This window comes from Chelonoidis abingdonii, chromosome 11 (genome assembly GCF_003597395.2).
Source record: "Chelonoidis abingdonii isolate Lonesome George chromosome 11, CheloAbing_2.0, whole genome shotgun sequence".
NCBI classification, from domain to species: Eukaryota; Metazoa; Chordata; order Testudines; family Testudinidae; genus Chelonoidis; species Chelonoidis abingdonii.
In genome coordinates this window covers 49,080,546-49,102,586 of record NC_133779.1, presented here as the reverse complement: position 1 = coordinate 49,102,586, position 22,041 = coordinate 49,080,546, and the positions used below count along the sequence as shown (strand labels likewise).

General features: G+C 51.1%; 1 long non-coding RNA gene across 1 annotated transcript in view; it reads left to right on the top strand.

Annotated features, from left to right (window-relative positions):
- Positions 1-836: 836 nt before the first annotated feature.
- The window catches only part of LOC116831890 (uncharacterized), a 35,363-nt gene continuing 14,158 nt past the window's right edge, over positions 837-22,041 (top strand). The window contains exons 1-2 of the long non-coding RNA XR_012656849.1: positions 837-1,042; positions 3,791-3,978. This is a non-coding gene — a long non-coding RNA (uncharacterized LOC116831890). The remainder of the gene's footprint in view (positions 1,043-3,790; positions 3,979-22,041) is intronic.

Sequence of the window (22,041 nt, the reverse complement as noted above, 5' to 3'; positions counted from 1 at the left end):
AGCAGACCGGCTTGCTGCCATACAGACTGCCCCGGCCACGATGGGGGAGGTAACTGTGCCAGGGTATTTTCCCAAAAGCACGTATCCAGGTGGCATGCACACCTGCCATACATGGCATTGCCACCAGAGGGCATCACCAGACAGCTCTTTGCAGCTGAAAGCTATTGCCAGGGCCCCAGAGGCAAAGGTTGCGGCTGCCGGTCAGAGATCTCCTCTCCCTCTGGCTGCCCTGGGAGAAAGGGAGACGCGGGGCTTTGCAGGCGGAGCAGAGCGCTTGGTTCTCCTGGTCCCCGGTCTGGCTGCACCAGTCTGCATTGCCCGTAGCTCTGCTCTGAGCAGGCCACTGTGCCCATGTGCCATGACCCCCAGAAACCTCCACCGAGCAGGGTAACTCCACCCCTAGCCTTCCACTGTGCCCCTCCTCCAACCCTGCTGTGACTCCCTAGCCCCACATACCAGCCCCTGCTCTTGAATTCACCCTCCTCAGGCCACTCCCTGCACCTGAAACTCATGCCAGCCAGTCCTCCAAATGTACCTGCATACTTTATCCTCACCACAAACTTCCACCTCAAATTTACCTGTACCCTCCTCCCCAATTTACTGCACAATTTACCTTCCCCTCACGCTTACCCACACCTTAATCTTCCTTGTTCCCCCTTATGCTACTGGGGGCTTTGAATGGATTGTTCTCCCTATACAGCCCAACACTTAACCCTCTGCCTGCCCCACCTCCCGTGTAATGGTGCCACCTGTGAGTCAATGGACCCCCCCTCTTGATGTGAGTTCCCCCCTGTCGCCCCCAGGTCCTTGGGAATTTGCAAGGCAGCCTGGCTGCAGGCCTGCACCACGGAGCGAGTGGGCCGGCTGACAGAGCGGGCCAGCGGGGTGCTGGAGGATGTGATGGGCATTGCGGCCTTGGGGGTGAACGTCGTCCTGAATGCCAGCGTCGTTGACCAAGTGCTGGACCTCAGGGTCGAGGCAGCTCTGAGCCACATGGAGCAGATCGCGAACCACTATCTCCCTGCCACAGAGGAAGAAACCAGTGAATAACAGTGATACCCTCAGTCTGCCAGCAGGGCCATGCCAGGCAGACCCTGGGGCGGTCAGGGTCATGAGCCCCACTTTCCAACTGGGGAAACTGAGGCACAGACCTCCAGGAAAGTGACTTGCCCAAGGTCCTCCCATGAGCCAGTGGCAGAGTAAGGATGATAACCCAGGAATCCTGACTCCCAGTCCCCTGTGTTAACTTCTGAGCCAAACTCCCTCCTGGAATAGAACCCAAGAGTCCTGACCCTGACTCCCTCAATAGGAGTGTAGATAATAGTATCTCACATTTCTTTAGTGCCGCTCATCTCAAAACATGAGAAGGAATTCCTTCACGTGCCACCAACATGCAGCCACCTCTGGGGTGGAATGTGGCAGCTGGTTAACAGCCATCTAGAACTTTGCACGGGGATCTCTCACCCAGTGCTGAAATGCAGCCAGCTCTGGAGTGGAGCATGACAGATTTTGAACAGCCTCACAGCAACAGTTTACTGAAGCAGTGCCAGAAAGGGATGAGCCAAAATAGAGCAACTTCCTTTGGCATTTAGCTGCGATATTGGGGTTCCCACCAGACCCCCTTCTGTGGCAGCTTCATTGTTGGGGTCCCCAGAGGAATGATGGCAGCCTTGTTCCCACACTCACAGCCCTCCACCCCCTCAGTCCCAGGTGGACGCTAGCAGCACGCTGAGGGGCCCGTTGGCAAGCTGCCCGTTGGCAAGCATGACTCACGGTTCTGCCAGTGTTCAGAAGTGGGAGGGGATGGCAAAAACCAGATTCGCAGAGGCAGCCCACCCGCTACGTGCAGCATGGCTTTAGACGGAGCCAATTCAGGAGGTACTTGGAGCGCTAACCACTAGCCCACGCTTCCCTGCTGGTGCTGGAAGTGGAGCCGAGGCATCCTGACTCCCAGCCCCCTGCTCTAACCTCTCAACCCTCCTTTCCATGCATCCCAGCCTCCTCCTGCCTGTCTGTTGAGCTGCAGGTGACCCCGGTGCTGATGTGCCGGTTGGGGGCGGGGCGGGGGGCTGCTGTCTGTTCAACTGCTGTCATTCCCAATTTCCCCTGGGCTTGGTGACACTCTGCAAATACCTCTGGCTGCTGTGTCACCCGCACTCCCTTTGAGGCTACAGGGGCTCTGGCACGTAGACTGCCTGCCAGGCCTGGTGGTCTGGCTGTATCTGCGTGTGTGACCTGCGGCGCTCCAGGCCTCCAGAGAGGGGGATCGCTGGCAGACAGGTGGATATCTCTTAGCTCACCACCATGGCACTCGGGGTGGAATCCAGCCACCAGGCCTCACTCCTTCCATGTGAGCGTGGCGCACCTGGGATTGAGCTGGGGACCTCCAGAGCTACAAGCATGAGCAGGGGATTGGGTGAACGCCAGGTGGAATGCGCTGGCTTGTTAATGGCAGGTCGCTGCGACAGGGTTTGCTATTCCAGGGTTGCTTTTGAGTGGTGGGCTGCGTAGCCTTTGTTACTGCAGAGATGTCTGTAAGCAATACACTGCACACCTGGTTTGTTATTGGAGGGTTGCCCATGGGCACTGTTTTGCACATGCTGCTTTGCCCCTGCAGGGCAGCAAACAAGCACTGAGCTGCACACCGGGACTGTTAAACCCGTTGCACTGATCAAAAGCCTCTACAAAACCCTGCGGCGCTTTGCACAGGGATTTGAGCAGACAAAGGCAGTTTGCTGTCCCGAGCTCCCCCAGTGCCACTGGGCCTTTGCTGCTCAATGGCCTGGAGCAGAATTCTGCTTTGCAGCATTTCTCCAACATTCAGCTCTGTCTAAACATCCCATCCCTGGGCCTTCCCACCCAGTGCCTCCCCTAAGCCTGCTGTTGCTCTGCAGTGAGCTCCCGCTGCCCCTGAGCTGAGTTCTCAAACCCCCAGTGATGCCGGGGGTCAGGGAATCTCCCTGTGCAAACTCACGTTAGCCAGGCCCCTTGGCAGTCCTGCTCAAGGTCCTACAGAGATCTCAGCAGTCCCTCGGAAACCCCTCGCTTGCTGTCTGTGGAGGAGAGATCTTCAGGGGTTGCCCCAGTGTAGGGATTAGCTCAAGCTGGGGATTTGAGGAGCAGGCTCTGGATCCTGACTTTCAACCCTAACCAACTGGGAGGAGGATCTGGATCTAGGGTTTATGCTTGTAGACAGAAGGGCCAGCTGTTACATGCAGCTTCCAGTTGGATCAGGAGTTTGGCTAGGGCAGAGGTTCTCAAACTGGGAGTCGGGAGGGAGGGGTTGCAACGTCATTACAAGGGGGGTCGAGAGCTGTCAACCTCCACTTCAAACCCCGCTTGCCTCCAGCATTTAGAATGATGTTAAATATATTTAAAAAGGATGTTTAATGTATTGAGGGGGTCGCACTCGGAGGCTTGCGATGTGAAAAGGGGTCACCAGTAAAAAAAAGTTTGAGACCCACTTGGCCCACCTCTGCTATGAGGGAGATGAGCCAAATCTGCCACCCTAGCCTGTGGGGAGGGGGAGCAGGGGAAGCATACTGAAGTTAAGCCTCTTCTGCCCCTGTCATCTGAACTATTGGAGAGTCTTCATGAGACGTGAAGCTCTCTGACACCCAGTTGAGCAGTTCTGATTCCATCCAGTAGAGGGCAGTGGTGCACATGCTCCCCTCCCCCTGCAGATTGTACCTCATTTTCAGGGGCACAATCCTCTTTTGGTACCTTTGCCCAGCCCCTTCCACCCTATCTCACCATCCATCCCTGTGCCCTGCTCCCCTCCAAAAAACAGGAAGGCAGGTGCCAAGCCTCAGAGGCATGAAGCAGAGCCCAGAAAGCGAGCAGACCTATGTCAGGCGGCTGCAGCTTGTGATTGCTACCTCTGCCCAGCGAGCGAACCGGAGAGCGTGGTCGTATGCAGAAGAACTATGGCGTTTGATGCTCCGGGTCCTGAACTAGCTGTTGGAGTTTGCTGTCGAGGTACAGTATGAATTTATTACTTAGGGTTAGCTATGGGATTCCCCAATGGCTGCAGGACACATGGGAACCCCAATTCTGCCACGGCCCTTTTCGTGCTGCTTCCCATCATCTGTTATGGCGTTGAACATGGTGGGTTACGTTGGTGTCCCAAAAAAGCCAGCAAATGAGCTGTTAGCAAAACAGACCCCTGGGAACCTCTCGGCTTCTGAGGGCGGAGCCAAGGGTATTTGTCTTAGGGCTGCACTTAGCGATCTGGAGCCCTGTGCTGTGCAGACATATAGTAAGGGTCCCTGCCCCATGGAGCATACACTGTAAGTAGGTCAGACAGTCAAAGGGTGGAAGGGGAAACAGAGGCACGGAGAGGGGACATGGACTTGCCCAAGGTCATCCAGTAGATCGGTGGCAAAGCCGTGAATAGAAGCCAGGTCTCCTGGCTCCCAGTTCAGTGCCCTTCCCAGCTTGCCCGGCTGCGTCTCAGGTGCTGTGCCCCAGGTTTCTGGCCTTGCCATTGGCGAGATGCAGGGCATGGGGGTGAGGAACTGAAAGAGATCCAAGCTGCTTTACAGCCTGTGGTATTGGGAAGGGGGTGTCCCCAACTGGAGAATGAGGATGAGGAGGGAAAAGCCAGTCCTTTGAATCTTTAAGGACATAAGAATGGCCATACTGGGTCAAACCAAAGGTCCATCTAGCCCAGTGTCCTGTCTTCCAACAGTGGCTAATGCCAGGTGCCCCAGAGGGAAGGAACAGAACAGGTGATCATCAAGTGATCCATCCCCTGTCGCCCATTCCCAGCTTCTGGCAAACAGAGGCTAGGGGACACCATTCCTGCCCATCCCGGCTAATAGCCATTGATGGACCTGTCCTCCAGGAACTTATTTAGCTCTTTTTTGAACCCTGTTATGGTCTTGGCCTTCACAACATTCTCTGGCAAGGAGTTCCACAGGTTGACTGTGCATTGTGTGAAGAAATGCTTCCTTTTGTTTGTTTTAAACCTGCTGCCTGTTAATTTCATTTGGTGACCCCTAGTTCGTGTGTTACGGGGAGGAGTAAATAACACTTCCTGATTTACTTTCTTCACACCAGGCATGATTTTATAGACCTCTTTCAAGTCAGTCCCTTCACATCTGCCAGGGTGTTGTTTTGGATTAGCGCGGAGCCTACTAACGAGGCCGGATGGCTGGACAGCCGCTGGATCTCATTGCTCCTAATGTGGATCTGACAAAATCAGGCGTTGACCATTTCCTGGCTAATGTAACGCAGGCCCTGCCACTGGGTTTGATGGGGCTGATTTTGTGGCAGCACCAAAGCTCCTGAATGTGCCAGGTCCCCCCCAAAAAATCCAGCGCTTCTCTACTGTCAACCTGTTCCATGCGGCACGGCTGTGCATAGTCTGTTCTTGCCCAAGGGCTCACAAAGAAATCACTTGAATCGGCAGGGACAGGTTCTTTGCTCTGCACCCAGCGTGAGCTAACCTGAGTCCTGCTCTCCCCCACCCGTGCTGCAATCTTGAGTGCTTTTGAGCCCTGAGAAGGCGTTTGTCTTGGGGTAGGGAGAGAGACAGCCCCATTGCAGCTGGGCTTTCAAGGCAGCGCTGGCTGGCTGGCTGTATATAATGCTATTACTTGCACGTCTTGCTGGGGGATCTAATGAGGGAAATATGCCATTGAGTGTTTACAGGGGCTGTAATGAACCCCTTTCTGAATGCAATTTGATCGGCCTTCAAGCCTTTGTCTGCCCTGCTAGGACGCCTGCCATTATTCCAACTGCTTCTGTACATTCCTCTGCGGGGCTTTGAACATTCTGCACTTGCAAAAGCAGGTTGGTTTTGTCTCTTATCCGCCCCACGGGCCTCGGCTGTTTCACATCCTCTGGCAGGCGAGGAAATGAGTTAGCAGGTTCTCAGCCCAGATCCGGGGGGGGGGGACCCCTCCCACCTAGAATGGCCCTGGTGCGAATGGGATACAGACTGACCGAATGACATTGTGGGCAGAAGGGAGTGTTGGATTGGTTCAGTTCCTGGGTCTGCCCCGGCTGACCTTGCATGAGTCACTTCTAGCTGCGTCAGTTTTTGAAGCCAGCAGGGACCCTGAGATCACCCTGTGTAACACGGCGCAGAGAATTACATCCAGTTAGGGAACCCAAGAACTCGTGTGTGACTCAAGCATCCTTTCCAGAAAGGAATTCAGGCCGGATCTGAAAACACCAAGAGATGGGGAATCCGCCACTTCCCTGGCACCTGGTTCCAGTAGTTACCCCCCGTCCAGGCTAACAATTTGTGACTTAGTTCTAATCTGAATATGTCTTGATAGTCCCTGTGCCTCAGTTGCCCACCTGCAAAGTGGGGATGATGCACTGTAGCTCCCAAGGGTGGTGAATTCGTTAATGTCTGTGAGCTGGGGCTGTGGGGCACCATTTAAAGCTGGGGGTTGCGGGGGGCAGGTGGGGCGCATAGATTTGGTCTATCCAAGAACCTGCTCTGCGCCTGTCCAGCTATAGGCAAACTAGGCAACTGCCTTGGGCCACAGATTCTGCCGACGGCGACAGGAGCGGCCAGGTCAAACCTGAGCAGGGCTGTGACCCCCGTGCGCCAGGTCGCAACGCCACTCGCTCAGATTTGGCCCTGACTCCCCCCCGTCCCCTGGGCATGGCAGAAGAGCAGCCAGGCCAAACTCGAGCGGCGCTGCAACCTGGCACTTAAAAGTAGTTGTGGCACTGGTCTGTAAGGTGCTCGGACACTGGGGTGAGTGGGGCATAGGAGCAGCAAGATTTTTCAGGGAGCAATGCATATGTGTGTGGCTGGAGAGGAGCTTATGCTGCTGCGGGCCAGGCTGTACTTGCTGTGAGGGTAGAGGACGTCCGGGTGGATTCCACTGGAGCTAGGACTGATTTACACCAGGTGGGGGTCTGGCCCAGGGGCTAGACCACATTTCATATGAAGCAGCCCTGACATTCTGAGAGCTTGGGACTAGGATATCCACATCCACAAGACCACCCAGAGCGAGACTCGTAAATACCAGCCAGCGTTGTGAGCTCTGCGGCTTCTGGGCACGAGTCCCACTCCACCCGCCTGGAGTCAGCTCAGCCCAGGGCACTAGGGGATCTTGCACCTGCCTCCGAAGCAGCTGGTGCGAGCAAGAGGGACCACAGCTCTGATCCAGTCCTCCTGGGTCCTGGCCACTGGTTCCAATCCAGCCCATGTGGGGCGCTGCATGAGGGTGTTGGGGGGCCTCAGCCTGTGTGGACTGAGTCAGGCGAGGCCTTGACTGGCCCCCCAGCACTCTAATAACTAAGCATCCTCTTGAATGAATTTATCCTCCCACCCCACCCCTTATGGGGCAGTGCTGTTATCCTCATTGCACCAATGGGGAGCCAAGGCCCAGAGTGGCTAAGTGACTAGCCCAAGGTCACACAGGAAGCCTGTGTCAGAGGACAGGATTGACACTGGGTCTCCTCACTCGAAGGCTAGCGCCCTAACCATTGGGCTGTCCTTCCTGCTCTGCCAAGAAATGTAGCATGAAGGATGTTGGCCCACAGGGGTCTCAACCCAGCCCCCTCCCACTTAATGCACATGGTATTCCCCCCCTCCTGTCCCCGAAAATAATAACAAATCTCATACCTCTCCCCTGCAATTTCCCCTCAAGGATTAGCCGAGTGGCTTTCATCCCCTACTGGCTCCAGGGGCCTGGACTGAGCGCAGGACGCTTTGAAAGGCAGCGATCAAGTGACAGCAAAGATCCACCCTTGTTAAGTTCAGGGGCTTGGCAGGGGGCACAGTTTGGCGGGATCTGGCCCTTGTAGCCAGGAGCTGGGGGAGGAGAACGGGGGTGGGGCCCCGTGCTCTGCCATGTGCAGCCCCTGAGCGGCAGCGATGATGACAGGTAATGTTCCTGTTCTTGACGACAGCCCCGCTGCCTGTAATTTGGCACAGTGGGTTGTGAGGTTGGCGCGGATTGCCGAGCTGGGAGAAAAGCTGTCTTTGTTGTGGCTCCCTGGTGGCCAGAAGGGACAGGCTGTGGGGGGACGACGCACGGGTATTTCCGCTTGTCTGCATGTGCGTCACCGTGTCTGTGCAGAGGAGAGCATGTACATACATATGAAGGCACCCCTGTGTGTTGGTCGGGGGGATGCACACACAGCTATAAATGCAAATCTCAGCCCAACCTCAACTGTTAACCCTCTAGCAGTGGTGCGGTTGATCCTGCATGTGGGTATTTTACATGGCTGTGTGTATATCCCATTGATATACCTGCATTCAGAGCTTTGTGTGTGTGTCAGTCTGTCAGCTGGCCTGCAGGCAGGTATGTGTGTGTGTCTGTGTCTGTGTGTGTGGAATCAGGTGTCTGCGTGTGGTGAATGTATAGTGTGTGTGTGTGTGTGTGCACTTGCAGTATGTGTGGGTGTAGGCATGTGCATTGCATGTCATCTTTGGGTGCTTGTGTTTTCCTGGCAAGGGTGTGTGTGTTATTTAAAACACAGACCCTGCCTACTTCGCTGGCCTCTCTGACCCCTTTGCTCCATGTGTGCTGGAGAGGACTGATGGTCCCCTCTGCATTGACTAGAGATTTGCCTTAGGCAGCTGGGTTCGAATCATGCAGTGAGAGTGAACCTGGGGACAGCCCCTACACTGGTAGGGCCACCCAGCCACTCTGTAAATTAACTCTGTCCAGACGAGTGCTCCCGCTTGTTGCTGCCAACCATGCTAGTACGGAGCAGATCTGGGTGCTTGTACAGCCCCTAACGCACCAGCGGCCTAATCCTGCGTGGGATTTCTGAATGCTATTGCAGTATAACTAATTGCACACAGAAAAACATGTCCAAAGAACACTATGAAGGTTGCAAAGTCAAGCACTCGGAGGTCAGGAGATGCCGGAAGGAAAGCTGCCAGCGCATCCTTAATTCCACCCCTTTGTGCCTATGCATGGAGACGGTCTTTCCTTTTTTCCCCCTAACAAAGCCTGGCCCCGTTCAATGCACAGGGTGGAGTGGATCACTTAAAGAGTGGCTATTTAATTGTCTCTTTTTTCTGCTTATTGTTCAGTAGGTGGCTGCAGGCTTTATTTATTTCACGCTCTTCAAAACCTGCACTGAAGAGGGAATGATTCATTTTCTCATGGGCTTCTCTAGGGCACTCACCCCTGTAACATCTGAGCACTTCCCAGATGAGTTTATTTTTCCCACACTCCTGTGAGGCAAGGGGATGGTATTATCCCCATTTTACAGAGGGGAAACCGAGGCACAGAACGTTCATAGCCACTAATGTTGGGTGCCCAATCTGAGATGCTGGTTTGTTTTCAGAATGCATAGCATTATATAGAACTTCATGTATATCATAGAATCATAGATGATTAGGGTTGGAAGGGACCTTGGGAGGTCATCTAGTCCAACTACACCAACTAAATCATCCCAGCCAGGGCTTTGCCAAGCTGGGCCTTAAAAACCTCTAAGGATGGAGATTCCACCACCTCCCTGCATAACCCATCCCAGTGCTTCACCAACCTCGTAATATCATAGAATAGAATATCATTGCTGAGGGTGCAATCCATCCCATCATCCAGATCATTAATGGAGATGTTGAACAAAACCGGCCCCTGGGGCACTCTGCTTGATACCAGCTGCCACCTAGACATCAAGCCATTGATCACTACCTGCTGAGCCTGATCATCTAGCCAGATTTCTATCCACCTTATAGTCCATTCACCCAACCCATACTACTTTAACTTGCAGGCAAGAATACTGTGAGAGACCGTATCAAAAGCTTTGCTAAAATAAAGATATATCACGTCCACTGCTTTCCCCATATCCACAGAGCCAGTTATCTCACCATAGAAGGCAATCAGGTTGGTCAGGCATGATTTGCCCTTGGTGAATCCATGTTGACTGTTCCTGATCACCTTCCTCTCCTCCAAGTGCTTCAAAATGGATTCCGTGATTTTTCTAGGGACTGAGGTGAGGCTGACTGGTCTGTAGTTCCCCAGATTCTCCTTTTTCCCTTTTTTAAAGATGGGCACTATATTTGCCTTTATCCAATTGTCCGGAATCTCCCCTGATAGCCACGAGTTTTCAGAGATAATGGCCAATGGCTCTGCAATCACATCAGCGAACTCCCTCAGCACCCTCAGATGCATTAGATCTGGCCCCACGGACCTGTGCATGTCCAGCTTTTCTAAATGGTCCTTAACCTGTTCTTTCACCACTGAGGGCTGCTCACCCCCTCCCCATACTGTGCTGCCCAGTGCAGCAGTCTGGGAGCTGACCTTGTCTGTGAAGACCGAGGCGAAAAAAAAGCCTTCTCTCTGACACCACCTGCATAACCAGACAGTTACCTCCACAATTCAATGGTCCCTCCTTGGCCTTTTCCTTCAACAGGGAACACGACTTGCACCTCAAACTCCTTTATCCTTCTTCCCAGAGCCACATACTCTGCAGTGACCACTCAGGGTCATTCTTGGCAGTATCCTTGGTGCCCACGTGGAGAAGTAGGAAGGGGTAACTGTCCAAGGGCTTGATCAGTCTCAGCAGATACTCCGTCACATCCCGAATTCTAGCTCCAGGCAAACAGCACACTTCTTGAATTTCCCAGTCAGGATGGCAGATGGATGACTCTGTCCCCCTTAGGAGGGAGTCTCCGACCACCACTACCCATCTCCTCTTGGGAGTGGTGGTTATGGAACCCCCATCCCTGGGACAATGCATCCCATGCCTTCATCTCCTCCTGATTCCTTCCCTCAGATGACTCTTCCAAACCATTCTCTGCCATAGTATCTGTGCAGGGAGCCTGAAGACGGTTTCTTACCTCTGTTCTGTGGCACCTTATAGACTAACAGACGTATTGGAGCATGAGCAGACAGACACTCAGATATTTACCCCACCAGCTCACAACAGCCCCCCAGTGCCACACTCACCATAGCTTCTCTCGGACGGTTCCCCGGCAAACTCCTGTTTGCGGCTTCTCTGTTCGCAGCTCCAGTTGCCAAGACTTCAGTTGCAGCTGAGAGCCCTCAGTGCTTCTGCATGTCAGATCCCAAGCTCTCAGGTCGGGCATCCAGGAAACGAGGAACGTGCAATTAGTGGCAAAAGTGTAGTGCCAGTGACTTGCCCCCCTGTCACACAGGAACTCTGTGGCAAAGGCAAGAGCAGAATCCTGCCCTCCAGAGGAGCATTCAGCTGCCTTAACTGTGAAACTGTCTCTTCTCTTGCTGCACTGTCCTGCCTCATTATCCATGCTGGGCAATGAATGTGGAAGGGGTCCTGTGGAATGCATAACGTGTGGACATGCAGTTAAAGGTCTGACTCTTGTCCCCCATTCAAATCAGGCAGCTTTCTCTTCTAGAGGTCTATCAGGGGGTCTTTGAGAGCATAAGAGAGAGCGTTTCCCTGCCTGGACCCGGCATGGACCCGGCATGAACTGCAGCAATTCAGAGCTGCAATTGCAGGGAAAGTCTTGCTCAGTGCCAGGCTGGTTCTACGTGGACCAAATCTTTGGGAATTTAGCTGTTTAAAAGCTAAAAAATCTCTACTGAGCACATGCAACCGGACATTTTTAAAATACTCATAATTTGGCCAAACTTGAGTGGATTTCTACTGGCACAGCAAAAGGCACATCCCTGACACACAGGCCACCCCGTCTCCTGCCAAATTTCAGGACCCTACTTCAAAAGCCATGAGGTCTCTCAAGAAAATGTTGCCAGACTTTTTTTTAACATGGGCAAAACAATATATTTTCCCCTGGTCTCATTATCAGAAACAGCTGAAATGTTTTGGCTGACACTTTCCACAACAGGTCAGCCTGAAGCAGACACCCAGCAAGGAAAATCCCACCCAAAAGGGTTGAAGTTTGGTGAAGCTATAAGTGACTGAAAACAGGGGCTTGTAATGAGAAGTGTCGGGCGACCTTAATACCAATCCCACCTATAATAAACCCTGTCAATCTTAAAAATGCTAGTGTAGAGTAGGCCTAGGTGTTTGCATAGCACCTAGCAGGCTAGGCCCTGATCCTGAATAGGACCTCTGCTGCGGTCAAAATAATTATTAGTTCTTCGTTTTTAGCGGTGCAATGCTCCCACTGTGATCGGACTGAGAGAGGACTAGAACTGTGCCTTTCAATTTTCTTTTCAACAGCTGCTGACCTTGCGAGTTGATTCCAAGCAGGCTTCCCCCACTCACGACCCCCACGGTGCTTTTTCTTTGCTCTGTTCAGCCCTTTGATGGATTGCTCCTTCCCAGCTTAATCCCATCTCAGTCCCCAAAACGGTCACCGTGGCCTGCATCAGTGCGACTGTGAGGAGGTCAAAGGGGACGCTGTCAGCCAAGCGGGACCAGCTGTAATTGGGGCGTGTGTCTCGCTCTAATGAGGTTTGCGTGGAATCTCTCAAGCCAGGTCGGGATGCGACGGGTGCTCATTAATCCTTCTTAGCAGTGCAATGGTTGGTAAAAGACATAGCGGCCCCTGTGTGGCTATGCCACATTGTCAAAGGGGTTAGTCTGCCGCAGAGCCATGTAGATATTGGAGGACATGAGGGAGGAAGAGTTGGCTTGTCGGAGAGGGGTCAGATGGGGGAGGAGGAGTGCAAGCGGTTGCTGTGTCTGCCTGCTCCATAGTTAACTGAGCGATGCTGGGAGCAGTGTGACTAGCCATGGTGCAGTGTACCCGCTCTCGCTATCCTGGTCTGGTGGCAGTTATACTTCGCGTCCACATGAGGCACTCTAATCCAGTGTTGCAGGGCTCTCCTGCAGGCCCTGTCTGGGCTCCCGGGACCAGCAAAGCAGCTTGTGGGAAAAGGATTCTGGGAGCCTAAGGGGATGATGGATTAAAGTGGAATTCTTTAGTGTGGACCAGGCCTTTCTATGCCCAGCAATGCTGTATCCAGACTGAGATGGAATGTGGGTTACACCCAAATTGTGGGGGGGGCTAAGTGTTATTGTAGGGGACACAGATACCTACATCCAGGCTATAGGGATTCTTGGGGGGCTTTCTGTGCCACATGGGACAAACATGGCTGTTAAACTGCCCTGAAAAGGATTTCAGGATGGCAGAGCATCAATACTGTCACCTCTCATGGTCATGCTTCAGTGGCTGATGGCAATGGGTCAGGAAGGAATCTTTCCTAGCTGCTTCCCAAGCTACTGGGAGTTCCACTGAGGTGCATCATTCTGGGAACGGGATAGCTCCATAGTTTGAGCATTGGCCTGCTAAACCCAGGGTTGTGAGTTCAATCCTTGAGGGGGCCATTTAGGGATATGGGGCAAAAATCTGTTGGATGATTTAATTGGGGATTGGACCTGCTTTGAGCAGGGGGTTGGACTAGATGATCTCCTGAGGTCCCTTCCCACCCTGATGTTCTTTGATCAGATCAGCACGGTATTTGGGATGGCTGCTGCCTTGGCCAACACAGCTGAGATTGAACTGGTGAACCTCCAGAGCTAAAGGCATGTGCTGTGTGAACTAACAAGCAAGTCCCATAAGAGATCCCCTTTCTTGGAGCTGGTGCAGGGAGACTAGTAGTGCTCAGTGGATTCTATATGCACAACCAATGCTGAGAGATTCTTCATCCTCCACTAGTGGCAGGTCCACATAAACAGGGCTGGCTTTAGGAAGTGAGGGGCCCAATGCAAACAGTTTCAGCGGGGCCCCGGCAGCGATGACTGAAAAAACCCAAAACACGTGGGGCTTGTACTCACCAGGCAGTGCTCTGGGTCTTTGGCGGCACTTCGGCAGCGGGTCCTTCACTCACTCCACGTCTTCAGAGGCACTGAAGGGCCTGCTGCCGAAGTGCGGTCGAAGACCTGGAGCGAGCGAAGTACCTGCCGTCAAAGACCCGGATTGCCACCGGCTGAGTAAAAATTAAAAAGGCGCCTCTAGCCAGGGAAGAGATTCTCACTGGGCGTGGGGCCCTCTTAGGTGTGGGGCCCGATTCGGGGGAATTGGTGGAATAGGCCTAAAGCCGGCCTTGCACATAAAAGGTTTGAGACTGCTATCTAGCAGGCTTCAGTTTGTTAGCTCAAACGGTGGTCGCTCATGCTCAGAGTGTGGAAAGTCTAGGGTTCTAATCCTGCTGTCAACCTAAATATGGTCAATTACACATGAGCATTTGTACAGCAAGGATCTGACCCCCGAAGCCTTCTCCCAGCATGCAGAGGGGTTGGTGGGAAACCTGGGAGTGTGTAAAAACCCCAGAAGGAGCAGGCAGGGTGGGTTATCTTGGTTTTAAGGGTGTTCCAAAGTCCGGATCAGGGATGTAGAGGAGGAAAGGGAGGGAGCAATCTGCCCATGGACATTACTCGTAAGTTAGCAAACCATCGCTCTCTGCCGAGAAATTGACACGCTAGCGTGGGAAGGCGTTGCTAGGAGCATGAGGGCTCTTTGCTGCAATTTGAGGCATTCAGGAGAATAAACAACATCCCTGATGGAGCTGTAGCTTGCAAAGACTAAAAAGAGAAGCCCCCCCCATTCCCCATGCTTCCTACTCCACTGCACAAAGAGAAGGAGCAAGAACCATTAAAGGGAGCAGGAAAGAGAAACTGAAACGTTTTTCGGAGCAATGAAAAGAGCTGCCTTTGTGCTGAGCTTTTAGTCCCAGCTGCATCTTGGGCTGGCTAGGATATTAATACTGAAAGGCATTTTAACAAAGCACTGAGCCCCCGTGGATCAAGATCCTTTTATGGCCAACTCCTCGGATGGTATAAATAGCACAGGAGTGGAGCCACAGATGATCCACACCAGCTTCAGTGGAGCTGAGCTGTTTTACAGCAGCTGGGATGCTGGCCTGTTTTTCAGCCCCACGTTTTTGACCCGGGCTAATCACAACCTTCTCCCTCAAAACAGGTGTTACCTCTGTTTTATAGCCAAGCAGAGGTAGCTTTACCAAGTCAGTGGCTGAGATAGAATCCAGGCATCCTGACTCCCAGCTGAGCATGCTGTAATTACTAGACTCCCCTGGCTTGATTCTCTTTTCACATCCCCCCCTGTAAATCAGGAGTAACTTCAGTGAAGTCAGAGTAGAACTGCTGTGAAGCCAGGGGTCAGGCCCCATTGTTTTTAGTGGGATTATACCAGGGGAATTTGGCTCACTGCTTTCCCAATGCGACGTTGTCTTGCAGCCTGCCGAGGAGAAATGATAGCATGTCATATATCCTCCCCGTAACACATGGGTACGTATCCAACCATGAGTACTGCAGCAGTGACCTAGAATATAGTGTAATGGGATCGCTGCTTCCAGAGAAAGGTTAGTTGTTCTTAGGGCTGGAGAAATATTGTGTCAAATATGAAGCGCCGTGGCTACCTGGCTTAGCTCAGATGGGTGTGGCATGCATCCTTGCTGAGCCTGCGCTGCAATCGCTGGATAGGAGGCATTGATATCTTTCCACTGGAAAAAATATATATATATTTAATAATGCTTAAAAATCACTCTCTCCTTGGGCTGGAGATCCTCTTTTATTTCACAAGTTTTGCAGAATCCTGCTGTGGTCAGTATGGTTACTGTGCTGTTATCAAACCAGCTACTGTGCTCCACCCCAGAGGTGGCTGCACTTTCAGCTGTCTCTATAGATACAGGCCAAGATTTGCAAAAGTAACCAGTGATTTGGGGAGAGACTCTAAAGAGACTTGATTTGTCAGCAAGTGCTGAGTGCTCATCCTCTGGGAATCAGGTCCCTTATAAGGCATCTCAGAGTGGGACCTCCAAAAACAGAGGCACCCACAATCACTAGGTGTCTTTGAAAATGTTAGACCCTGGGTTCTATTCCTGGCTTGGGAGGAGAAGTGGTGTCCAGAATAAAGGAGACTAGGAGTTTAAAACTCCTGGGTTCTATTCTTAGCTTTGCAAATAGATTTCCTGGGTGACATTGGGCAAATCACTCTCCCGCTCAGTACCTCAGTTTCCCCATCCATCGGGTGTCCATACGGCAGACAATGTTCACTCTATCGGCCTCAGCCTGTGAAGCTCTTTATATACAAAGGAAATTCTGCTCTGATTTCCCATGGCTCCCCATTTGTGCCAGTGAGGGCAGAATTTCAATTAGTGCTCATGTTCGTTATGGACCTGAGCACTGAGCAGCATTCTGTAGGGACCAATTTTGCATGTGCTTAAGGATCTTAGATGAGATGAGACCAAACAATTTTATTTTAGGGTTTTTTTTTTAAATTTTATGGTTTTAATCCGTTTGTTCTTAACCAACAGTCTATCGGGTATTGATATGGTCCCTGTGATCTCAGCATTTCACGCACACCTGCCCCCCCATGCAGGGCTGCTATTCCCGTTTTACAGATGGGGAAATTGAGGCCCAGAGTGATTTGGCCAAGGAATTTGTGGCAGAGGAGTGAATTGAATGCAGGTCTTCAGAGCATCCTAACACTGGGCCAGGCTTTCTTGCTGCTCTGGTATCTGTAATTCCAGTGCTGCACAGTAGAAACATTCCTCGTTCAGGTTGGCTTTGTAGGGTCATTGGTGTAATGAGGCCTTTCCCCCCTCGCCACCAGCAGCCTTGGCCAAGGAATGTTAGGAATGTCCAGGTAGATGCTGCCCCACGGCCGGGAATCCGGCTGCCTTACCGCTGAGGAAACCGGATGCCCCGTTCAGCAGGGGGGAATATTTTAATTTTTGTTTCCTGCTTCCTGAGGCTGATAAACAAACAGGGTGGCTTGTTGGTCAGGCAGCCTTTGCGCTGGAGCGTAGGGTAAACTGTGAACTGCCTTAATGTGGTCTTAACCCCTGGGCGCGTGGGAGGGTTCGTAAAGCTGGGGGTGTTTTAGTGATTCTATTTTTTATTTTATTGTTTAGCTTTTCATCACCACCCCTTTACAAAATGGGATTTTCCAGTGTAATCTAGATGGAGCTGGGACCATTAATACATTGATTGAAATGCCCTTTGATTGGAATCAATCAGGTCTTTGAGCCTGCTGTCTAACTGTGCCCAGGCTAGGAAACCTTCTACAAACCACGAACCTTAATAGCCACATGGTTGTCAAGGGATTGTTTCTCAGTTTCAGCAAGATCAGAGGGTGCTAGTGGGCGTGGAGGTGAGCCCATGCACTGGGTGGGTCGCAAATGCCACTTGCTCAACTTCGGCCTGGCAGCTGCCCCAAATTTCAGGAGTGGGGTTGCAACCCCATGACTGAATGGGAAGGCTCCCCCTCCACCCCCCAAAAGTTTGATGCCCAGGGGAGTGGGGAGAGGACAGCTGAGAACCGTTGCTCTAGAGCAGTGGTCCCCAACGTGGTGCCTGCGGAGCATCTATGTATGCCTGCCTACTGGCCGCCGGGCAAGCAGCCGCTGAAATGCTGCTGAGAAGCAGCAACGTCGAGAAGCGTCGCTGCCAAAATGCCGCTGATTTTCAGCGGCAACGCCCCTTGAGGACACTGCTTCTCGGCGGCATTTCAGCGGCTGCTTGTCCAGCGGCCACGGTCCTCTGCAGCTAGTCATCCGGCGCCCACCACATGGAAAAGGTTGGGGACCACTGCTCTAGAGGCTAGTCTTCACTGCAACGACGACACCGAGTGATTGGGGGTATGGCTAGACTGCAATTGTGGGGTATGAGCATCGCTTTAATTGGGCTAGCTCAAGTCCCAGAGCAGCGAAACCGCAACCACTGTCTTAGTGTCGTGTTGCTAACGAGGGCTGCATGCCCCGGATTGTTATTGTAGGGTTGCTAGTAGGGGCTGGTAGGCATGCACTGGTTTGTTACTGCGGGGTTGCTAGAGGGAGCTGGGCTGCACACAGTGGTGGACTGTTTTTGTAGGTTGCTAGCAGGGGCTGGGCTGCAGTGGCTGGATCATTATTGTAGGGTTGCTGATGAGGGCCGAGCGGGGATAGGGTTGCTAAAACAAACAGCATCACTCTCCACGGTTCACACGCAGCCAGGTGTGTTCAGCATCCTTCCTGAGGAGCCCCCTGCAAAGCTAAGCAACTAATGACAGAGCAGGGAAGGTGTGAATGGTCACATCCAGTCCCCTCCCCTTCTCTCAGTGTGGATGTGTAGATAACAACAAAAGGAAGCAATGTGTAGATAACAACAAAAGGAAGCAACCCCTGCTCTCCCACCTTGCTGGTGCTATGCAGTCAGGCTGCAGCAATGCCCAAGGGGGGTCGATGAGGGAGATAAAGCCCCTGCTCTCTCTCTGGGCAATTAAGCAGGTGCAATGCTGATGATCTGATCTTGACTGCTTGCCTTGGGAAGGCATGTCTGGAATAACTCCCTCCCTGGGCTGCAGCTGAAGAGCGATGGCTCAACACTGGGTTCGGCCAAAGCTTTTAGAGCAAGTCTGGGAAACCAGTGCTGGTCGAGAACTGGCGTTTCCCTTGCAGGGCACAGTCCAGCATTTTTTGGGGGGGGAAATCCACTTCCATTTGGAACAAAAAGCAGAACTGTAGGAATTTTCCACCCAACAAAAATTCTGAAAAATGTTGAGTCGGGATTGTTGGAACATTTCCTTTCACCCGTGTCATTTCAGCTGGTTTTGGTTTGCATTTCAAATACCAACTAGCCTAAACATCGCATTAGAGGTGACAAAAATAGATTGTTTTATTGTAACACGCTAATAGACTATGTCATCAGCGACTTAGATATTGGCATAGGAAGTGCGCTTATTAAGTTTGCAGATGATACCAAACTGGGAGGGACTGCAACTGCTCTGGAGGACAGGGTCATAATTCAAAATGATCTGGACAAATTGGAGAAATGGTCTGAGGTAAACAGGATGAAGGTTAACAAAGACAAGTGCAAAGTGCTCCACTTAGGAAGGAGAAATCAGTTTCACACATACAAAATGGGAAGAGACTGTCTAGGAAGGAGTATGGCAGAAAGGGATCTAGGGGATATAGTGGACCACAAGCTAAATATGAGCCAACAGTGTGATGCTGTTGCAAAAAAAGCAAACGTGATTCTGGGATGCATTAACAGGTGTTTGTGAGCAAGACACATGAGAAGTCATTCTTATGCTCTACTCTGCGCTGGTTAGGCCTCAACTGGAGTATTGTGTCCAGTTCTGGGCACTGCATTTCAAGAAAGATGTGGAGAAATTGGAGAGGGGTCCAGAGAAGAGCAACAAGAATGATTAAAGGTCTTGAGAACATGACCTATGAAGGAAGGCTGAAAGAATTGGGTTTGTTTAGTTTGGAAAAGAGAAGACTGAGAGGGACATGATAGCAGTTTTCAGGTATCTAAAAGGGTGTCATCAGGAGGAGGGAGAAAACTTGTTCACCTTAGCCTCTAAGGATAGAACAAGAAGCAATGGGCTTAAACTGCAGCAAGGGAGGTTTAGGTTGGACATTAGGAAAAAGTTCCTAACTGTCAGGGTGGTTAAATACTGGAATAAATTGCCTAGGGAGGTTGTAGAATCTCCACCTCTGGAGATATTTAAGAGTAGGTTAGATAAATATCTATCCGGGATGGTCTAGACGGTATTTGGTCCTGCCATGAGGGCAAGGGACTGGACTCGATGACCTCGCAAGGTCCCTTCCAGTCCTAGAATCTATGAATCTATGAAAGTCAAAATGAATCAAAATGTCACTAGCACAACCCTTCAACTTTGGTATGTCAACAAAATTCATCACAATCTGGCAAGATGGTTAGATTTTGTCAAAACTGCTAGTTGCTGTCAAAATTTTTCCAACCCGCTCTCTGCAAAACTAAGCAAGGCACCGGGGACCGAATTCTACTGCACTCCAAAGGCTATCGGAAGCATTTTGCCCTCGTCCTGTCTCTTTGAATGCTTGAAACCTTGAATTCCCCTTCTCCTTTAGTAGGCAGGTCTCCTCTTCGCCATGGCATCTCTGGCCTCCATTCCCATTGCTCCCATGTTAAGACTGCCATTGCTGGCATTTGGGGAAAAAACTTGTTACCTTATTGAAAATTTGCTCATAAGCATAGGTGGATGTGATGAAGCTGAGCTATTTCTCCTTCCAGGCAGCCAGGGGTTATTTCTCCAGTGTTTCTTTTCTGTGTTAAAATAATTTATAAGCTGAGACTGAAATATGCAGCTCCTAAGAACTGCTGGAGTGGCAGTCCAATGGCCTGTCTCTGACAGCTAGGAGGATTTGATTTAATAGCCCCGCTTCCAAAATGCACCTTCCTCTGAAACAACTGGTTCTGGCCACTACCTGAGATAGGCATGTGGCCTAGATGGACCATCGATCTGATCTGGGATGGCCGCTTCTCTGCAATACTGTGTCAGGTGGGGAGATTTCTGGCTGGCTCCCCAACCTGTGCAACAGCCTTCCCAGGGGAGTAGTGGGGGCAAAAGACATATCTGGCTTTAAGACTAAGCTTGATAAGTTTATGGAAGGGATGGTATGATGGCATAGCCTCATTTTGGCAATTGATCTTTGATTATCAGCAGGTAAGTATGCCCAGTGGTTTGTGATGGGATGTTTAGATGGGTTGCGATCTGAGTTACTACAGAGAATTCTTTCCTGGGTGCTGGCTGGTGAGTCTTGCCCACATGCTCAGGGTTTAACTGATCGCCATATTTGGTCAAGAAGGATTTCCAGGGACAGATTGCCAGAGGCCCTGGAGGTTTTCACTCTTCCTCTGCAGCCATGGGCATGGGTCACTTGTGGAGGATTCTCTGCGCCTTGAGGTCTTCAAACCACATTTGAGGACTTCATACCCAGACATAGGTTAGGGGTTTCTTACAGGAGCTAGGTGAGTGAGATTCTGTGGCCTGCATTGTGCAGGAGGTCAGAAAAGATGATCATAATGGTCCCTTCTGACCTTAAAGTGTATGAGTAACGAGTGTGTTACTGGTATAATTCCATTTTCTGTGTCCTGCCCCTTTAAATCTCTAGAATTTGCCAGCCTGCAGGGACAGGAAGCTGTTTTGGGAGGCGGAGTCCAACAGTTATGGGAGTGGCGGGGTGGGGGTGGGGGTAGGGACTTTATTTTGGTTCTTTCTTCCTTTGCTCTGAATCTAAAATAAGTCAGTTGCACTGAAGGACACACGGTTGCATATGGAAAATACAGATCAGTTCATGCCCTGAAACGAGAGGATTTTAAAGTCCTCCTAATAATGTCCCAGCTTGTAATCACAGACTTATGCAATGATTGCTACTCATTATTAAGGTTCTACTTGAATCGCAAGATAATTGTCCAATAATTGCATCTGAGTTGCAGACAACACATAGAAAATAACGGAAAAGTAATAATTGACCTTTTTTAATTGTGGCATTTTGAAAAAGCCAGAGAAGACCTATTTGTTTAAGAAAAATTTGCTGGAAAAATATAAACACTCAAGTACTATGTTATGCCTGCTAATTTTTTTTTTGAATACTAGACATTTTGCTACAACCAGATTAGTCAATACGCAGGGCTGACAGCCCGAGCTCCAGCTGCTGTGGGGTTGTACTGTACTAATGGGGGGAAAAGTGTGTGTTGCAAACTTAAAAACTTGTGCAAAATTGCGAACTGTGCAAAGTAAGCCAATTAAAATCAAAATTGCAGCAAAAGCCTAATATTACAGGATCTGCAATTTCCACAGTATCGTAAATTAAGTAGGACCTTATTCCTGGTCTGTTAATTAGTATGATAGTAGTGCATAGAGGTCTAAAGACTGACTCCCTGTATGACGCCAATCGCGATCAGGTTCCCATTGTGCAAGGTGCTGCACGTATACCATGTGAGAGACAGTAGGGAAGGTGTGACTCCAGCTGACACTTCTCACCAGGCAGGGGCAGTAAACCCAGCAGGGGAGGGAATTTAAATGCCCTTTGTGCAATCCAAGGCAAATATAAACCAAACAGGATCCTTGTACTATTAGCTGCCTCCCCGAGAGATTAAAAGCACCGCAGCAGCCCTGCTGGGGGTTCTTGGCTGGGTTCCTAGTGGTTAAATATTGACCCACCCAGGAGGAATGGGAATGCGAACACTCAGGTTTCATGTTCTGGAAAAATATAGAGCTGCTTCTCCTACTCCAAAGAAGGGAGGGTTGGGAGAAGCCAGGCAGGAGCTGCCATGTAACCTGATATTAAGGTGACCCTGTAGATGTGACCCAAACCAGGTGCTGGGCGGACATGAGCTTGCTAAGGTACTTTGCAGGCTTAACAAAGAGGCTGTAATGCACACCCACACCCA